This window comes from Macaca nemestrina, chromosome 20 (assembly GCF_043159975.1).
Source record: "Macaca nemestrina isolate mMacNem1 chromosome 20, mMacNem.hap1, whole genome shotgun sequence".
In the NCBI taxonomy this organism is placed as follows: domain Eukaryota; kingdom Metazoa; phylum Chordata; class Mammalia; order Primates; family Cercopithecidae; genus Macaca; species Macaca nemestrina.
Genome location: NC_092144.1, coordinates 46,666,836 through 46,673,453, shown reverse-complemented (window position 1 = coordinate 46,673,453; position 6,618 = coordinate 46,666,836). Strand labels below are relative to the sequence as shown.

Sequence of the window (6,618 nt, the reverse complement as noted above, 5' to 3'; positions counted from 1 at the left end):
AGAGGGGGGAGTAGGGCCGCGAAGGCCTCTGGGAAATGTAGTTCGGGGCAGGAAGCAGCGGAACGACTCGATTTTTCTCAGTACCAAGTTGCGCTCCCAATCTGAGAGCTGGGCTGGCAGGAGGCCGCTCCGGCAAAACCGTAGGCTGAGCTCCCCTACGCGGAGCTGTGAGCCCTGGAACGCCGTGGTCGGCTTCTCAGGACGCGCAAACGGGGAAGCCGGTCCCGCCCGGGTGAGCCGCGGGGGCCTCTGGGAAGCGTCTCCCCTGGTCTAACGGACCAAGGCTTGTGGCGCCCTCAGCCACCTACAGCCCCGGCCTCAGGGGCGCCTCTGTCCCATCCCGCGCCGGCTGTGCCACTTCGGCAGCTTTACGTGTGGTTTCGGGGCCTGTGTCCGCGGGCTCGGTGGTGAGTCCTCCGGAAACCGCTAGCTCTGAGCGCCGGACTCTTTGTGCTGGGTGGGAGTGGGGGCCCGCGGACCCGGTGCCCCAATCTTTGGAAGAGGACGCCAGGCGGGGCGATGCCTGTGCCTGTGGTTACCTGAGGCAGTGGGAGTGGCGTGCGAAGGACTGTGAGAGTCTGGCGTGAAGTGACTGTCATTTGCCAGACGTTTGTCTGGCTGAGTGTGGCCCCGGGAGCGTGTCCGTAAGCGGATTTCGTGGAGGCGCTTTCCCTTTTATCTTTCAGTATGAACCTGCGTGCAAACATGCGTGACAGTGGGATCTTGAATGAATGAAAAACTGTTTTTGCAAGGTAGGGTGTGCTTGTGGGTGTAGATGTGTGACACTTGGCATTTCTGCCAGCGCTGCATGTCTTTGGCTATGGTCATTGGAAATAAGTTCTTTTTGTTTGTTTTCGTTTTGTTTTTGAGACGGAGTTTCGCTCTTGTTGCACAGGCTGCTGGAGTGCAATGGCGCGATCTCGGCTCACCACAACCTCTGCCACCCGGGTACAAGCGATTCTCCTGCCTCAGCCTCCCGAGTAGCTGGAATTACAGGCGCGTGCCACCACGCCTGGCTAATTTTGTATTTTTTGTAGAGAAAGGGTTTCTCCATGTGGGTCAGGCTGGTTTTGAACTCCTCACCTCAGGTGATCCACCCGCCTCGGCCTCCCAAAGTGCTGGGATTACAGACGTGAGCCACCGCGCCCGACCGGAAATATGTTTTTATATGAAACATCGATAGCCTCAACACTTCATTTTTAATTTTATTTTCGTGTATTAGCTACATTGTTTTGTATACGTACTAAACTCATTCTCCTCGTCCCCTACTCCACCTCATTTGGGGAGTAGAGTGGGGTGGAGAAAAATACAGAAAAGCTCGAAGAACAAAAATCATTCATAGTTCTACCAGCCATGCAACTACTGTCAAAATTTACTTTCCATCTTTTCACCCCCGCCTTTGTGAATACATACGTATACGTTCCATATGTTCTATATATGTGCATGATGGCTTCAAAATTGCAGTCACACTATACATACAACTCTGTAACCAACCTTTCTTATTTAACAATATATGATTGGTATCTTTCCATTTAAACAATCACAAATTATGCCATCATTTTAAAGTATTTCATGGTATATGTTTACCCCTGCTGATGGGTGATTTGGTTCTCTCTAGCTTATTGAAATTATAAACTGTGTGTTTATCAGCAACTATTTGGCACATGTTTTAATGTACTTTTCTAAATTTTTTGGAGGGGGAGCAGGCTCCTAAAAGTAGAATTGATAGGTCAAAATGTATGCTCTTATTAAAGGTTCCCTGAGCCTATCCAATTATTCTTCTGTAAAGTTCCAATAATCTGCAGTATTATTGGCATAAGATTGCCTATATCCTCATACACCATTGATAACAATGGATATTCTAAATAGTAGTAATCTTTGTTCCTCATTGCTATAAATTAATTAATTTACTATAAAACAATTGTTTGACTACTTATTGAAGTCAAGCATTTAAAAAATCTTTTGTGAATTATACTTTTTCTAAAGTAGCGTTCTGTTTTCAAATTTCTTTTCCAGAGTTCTTCATATATTAAGGATTCATTCATTCATAGACTCATCATTTATTGAACGCTGTCTGTGTAACAGGCACGATCCTAGGTGCTTGGGATATAGCAGTGAACAAGAGGCAACCCCCCTGCTATCATGGTACTTACATTTTTGTGGGCCAGATAATAAACAAGGTAAGTAAATTAAATATGAAGTATATTAAATGGTGAAAAATACTAAGAAAAAATGTGAAGTGAGAGGATATTTAGAATTAGAGATGGGAGTTGGAGTTTTAGATGGGCTCTTCAGGGAAGGCATCCTGAAAAGGTAGTAATAAAGATATGAAGGAAGTAAAGGATCTATTTATGCATAAGTGAGGAAAGTTATTCCAGGCAGAGGGAACAGCAGTTGTAAAGGCTTTGAAGTGGCAACATGCCTGTTAGTGAAGAGGCTGGTGTGGCTGAAATAGAGTAATTGAAGGGGAGAGTAGTGGGAGAGAAGAGAAGAAAGGTAAGTGGAGGGGAGGAGGGCAGATCAGATTGGGCTTTATGGCCCGTAGTACTAATTTTGGCTTCTCCTCTGAGTGAGATGGGAAGCTGCCGGAGGGTTTTTGAGCATGGAAATGATACTGTCTGCTTACAATTTAAGAAGATAGCTTTGGCAGCTCTGATGAGAATGGCCTATGGGAGGACAAATGAGGAAAAAGCGGGCAGGTCAAGGGAAGAAGCAGAGAGACCAATTAGGAAACTACAGTTGTGTTGCTTAATGATGGGTATCCATTCTGAAAAATACTTGGTTAGACAATTTTGTCCTTGTACGAACATCCTGGAGTGTACTTACACAACCTAGATGGTATAGCCTCCTGCAAACCTAGGCTGTATGGCATAGCCTATTCTCAGGCCACAAACCTGTACAGCATGTTACTGTACTGACTACCATAGGCAACTGTAACACAATGGTAAGACGTTGTGTATCTAAACATATCTAAACACAGAAAAGATACAGTGAAAATGCAGTATAAAAGATTAAAAATGGGCCGGGCGTGGTGGCTCATGCCTGTAATCCCAGCAGTTTGGGAGGTCAAGGTGGGCGGATCACGAGGTCAGGAGATTGAGGCCATCCTGCCTAACAGGGTGAAACCCCATCTCTACTAAAAATACAAAAAATTAGCCAGGTGTGGTGGAACACTCCTGTAGTCCCAGCTACTCGGGAGGCTGAGGCAGGAAAATCACTTGAACCCGGGAGGCGGAGCTCACATTGAGCCGAGATTGTGCCACCGTACTCCATCCTGGGCAACAGAGTGAGACGCCATCTCAAAAATAAATAAATAAATAAATAAATAAGATTAAAACTGGTACAGCTATATATATATATATATATTTTTGTGTGTGTGTGGTGGTGAGTGAATACGAAGGGTTAGGACATTAGTGTACACTACTGTTGACTTTATAAAAACCCTACACTTAGGCTACGCTAAATTTATAAAAACATTTTTCTTTTTTCAGTAATAAATTAACCTTAGCTTACTGTAACTCTTTTACTTTATACACTTTTAAATTTTTTAAACTTCTTTACTCTTTTATAATAATACTTAGCTTAAAACACAAACATATTGTATAGCTGTACAAAAATATTTTCTTTATATCTTTATAAGCTTTTTTCTATTAAAAACGTTTTAACTTTTGAAACTCCTTTGCTGAAAACTAAGACACAAACACATTAGCCTCGGCTTACACAGGGTCAGGATCGTCAATGTCACTGTCTTCCACCTTCACATCTTGTTCCGCTGGAAGGTCTTCAGGGGCAATAAATATGCATGGAACATGCAGGAAACAAAAAACATGCATTGTTATTGTTATCATCTCCTATGATAATAATGTCTTCTGGAATACCTCTGGAAGGACCTGCTTGAGGCTATTTTACAGTTCACTTTTTTTTTAAGTAGGATTATACTTTAAAATAACAAAAAGTATAGTATAGTAAATACATAAAGCAGTAACGGTCATTTATTATTTTCAAGTATTATGTACTATACGCATGATCAATAATAATATTATCAAATACTAATACCATACACAACTGTATGTGCTATACTTTTATACCACTGGCAGTGCAGTAGGGGTGTTTTGTTTACATTAGCATCACCACAAACATCATAGAGTGTACTTATATAAACCTAGGTTACATGTGTAATGCATTGTGCTATGACGTTATGATGGCTATGACGTCACTAGGTGATAGGAATTTTTTTTTTTTTTAAAGTTCAGCTTTTTATTGAACACACTATAAAAGAGATTTACTCAAAAAGACCAAAGCCCATGTCATCATCAGACTCCTCGGATTCTTCTTTCTTTGCTTCCACTTTCTTCTCCTCAGCTGGAGCAGCAGCAGTGGAGGGGGCAGGACCTCCTGCTGGTGCAGCACCAGCTGCTGGAGCAGGTCCACCAGCCCCTACATTGCAGATGAGGCTCCCATTGTTGACATTGGCCAGGGCCTTTGCAAACAAGCCAGGCCAAAAAGGTTCAACATTCACACCGGCTGCTTTAATGAGGGCATTGATCTTATCCTCCGTGACGGTCACCTCATCGTCGTGCAGAATGAGGGCCGAGTAGATGCAGGCGAGCTCGGAGAGGGAGGCCATAGAGCGGGCAAGTGTGGGACTGGCGCTGCCGGACGTGGTGCTAGTCGCCGGATGAAGTGAGGCCCTCACTCCAATGCAGCCTTAGCTTTCTCGGAAGGACCGAGCACCTTCGCGACAGCTGAGGAAAAAAGGCAGGAATTTTTTAGCTTCATTAAAATCTTATAGGACCACTGGTTGTATATGTGATCTGTTGTTGGCTGAAATGTTGTTACGTAGCATATGATTGTATTGTAGTACTTTAGGGAAAAGATATTGGTGATCTGGACCAGAGTAGTAAAAATGGTGAGAAGTAGTCATGTACTAGATATAATTTAAAGGTAGAGCTGCCGTGATTTGCTGACAAACTGAGGCAGATTGTGAATGAGACAAGGTGACACAATATTGTTTTTATGAGTAACTTGAATGGAGGTGTCATTAACTGCGAAGGGGAACAATGTAGGAAAAACTGACTTGGAATGTAGGAAAATAGTGAGATTTCAGTTTGGAATATAGTATGTGAAATGTGAGGATGCCCATTAGACATTCAAGTGGAGATATCAAGGTGGCAACTGGATATACAAGTATGAAGTTCAAAAGGAGAGGCAAAAGAGAGATCTAAGGTTTAGGATGGAGACATATTTGGGAATTATCAGGATATAAATGATATTTAACACGAGACTGAATGAGATCACTTAGAGGTTAGGTAGATAGAGAAAGGTGGAGACAAAGGACTGATCTCTGAGTCACTCTAACATAACAAACTCTGGGAAGTAAGGAGGAATTAGCAAAAGAGACTGACGGGGACTAGCTTGAAATGTTGAAGGAACACTAGGTGAGTGTGATATTCTGGAAACCAAGGGAAGAATGTATTTTAACAAGAACTGTGTCGGGTGCTACCAATAGGCCACGTAAAATGAGGAGTGAGAAAGAAACATGGAATTTGGCAACATGAAATTCATTTATTAGGGACCCTGAAAGCAGTGTCCATGGAATTTTAGGCCAAAGAGAGAACTGGAAAAGAAAAAATTGGAGATACCAAGTCTAGACAATTCTTGAAGATTTTTTTTTTTTCTAAATGGAAGAAGTGAAATGGCATGGTAGCTGGAGTTAAGAGGTATACATTCTGTTTATATACTGATTGAAATGATCCAGTAGAGAGAGAAACTACAATACAGGAGAAAAAGCAGATAATATAAAAATGTCGTTAAGTAGCCAGAGCAAATGAGATCTCGTGGCAGAGTTTGGCTGAGCTTGGACCTTGACCATGGTAATAACAGGAGAGAAGGGAGAAGTACTCAGGCACAGATACAAGTAAATGGGCAGATGTGTTGGTGAGAACTTGTGAACCTTCTCTTATGATTGTTTTAACTTTATAGTGAAGTACCTAGAAAGAGACTCAGATGAGAGTGAGACTGGTGCTAGAGTTTGAGAAGAGCAGGGGAAAGAAAATCACAGAGATTGGGACAGAAAATAGAGAAATTATGATTTTTAGGCACCATTAAATACCCACTTAATGTTAGTATTTATGAATTTAAAGTGAGCCTATTCTGTATAGCTGTGTGTTTTTTCTCCTGCAGTGTTCATCCGCTTTTTATCCTGCAGTGTTCATCCGCATAGTTTGCAGCCACAGACAGGTTAGGGGGAGATTTGGATTTAACCAGAATGTTGGTTTCATGAAGCAAAGAGGAATAATGTGAGAGAGAGGCAAAAGGAGTCTTAAGTTGGCAAAATAATTGATTGTTGTTTTGATTTTGGATTTTAGGCTACGTAAGTGGAAAAGTGAGGACAGGAAGAGGGTGAAGGACAGTAAAAAATTAGTAGAATCAAGGAATGGAAGGTCCTGACAGGGTTGAAGGACTGTTGGGTTGTAATATTAGAGGAAGTAAGGTGAGACATATTGAGGGATGGGCCGGGCACGGTGGCTTATGCCTGTAATCCCAGCACTTTGGGAGGCCGAAGTGGGCAGATCATGAGGTCAAGGGATCGAGACCATCCTGGCCAACGTGGTGAAA

At 42.6% G+C, this 6,618-nt stretch overlaps 1 protein-coding gene and 1 pseudogene across 16 annotated transcripts in view; one reads left to right on the top strand and one right to left on the bottom strand.

The window, feature by feature from the left end:
• The window catches only part of LOC105495427 (zinc finger protein 569), a 142,380-nt gene that overhangs the window by 67,982 nt on the left and 67,780 nt on the right, over positions 1 to 6,618 (top strand). For 11 of the 15 annotated variants that reach the window (XM_071087654.1, XM_071087660.1, XM_071087652.1 and 8 more), the window contains one exon: positions 2,017 to 2,180. The gene's annotated coding sequence lies outside the window, so the exon portion shown is untranslated. The other 4 variants (XM_071087657.1, XM_071087658.1, XM_071087659.1 and 1 more) reach the window with 4 other exon arrangements.
• LOC105495425 (large ribosomal subunit protein P1 pseudogene) lies at positions 4,244 to 4,754 on the bottom strand (annotated as a pseudogene). The gene has a single exon (XR_011617856.1). The product of XR_011617856.1 is annotated as a large ribosomal subunit protein P1 pseudogene (transcript).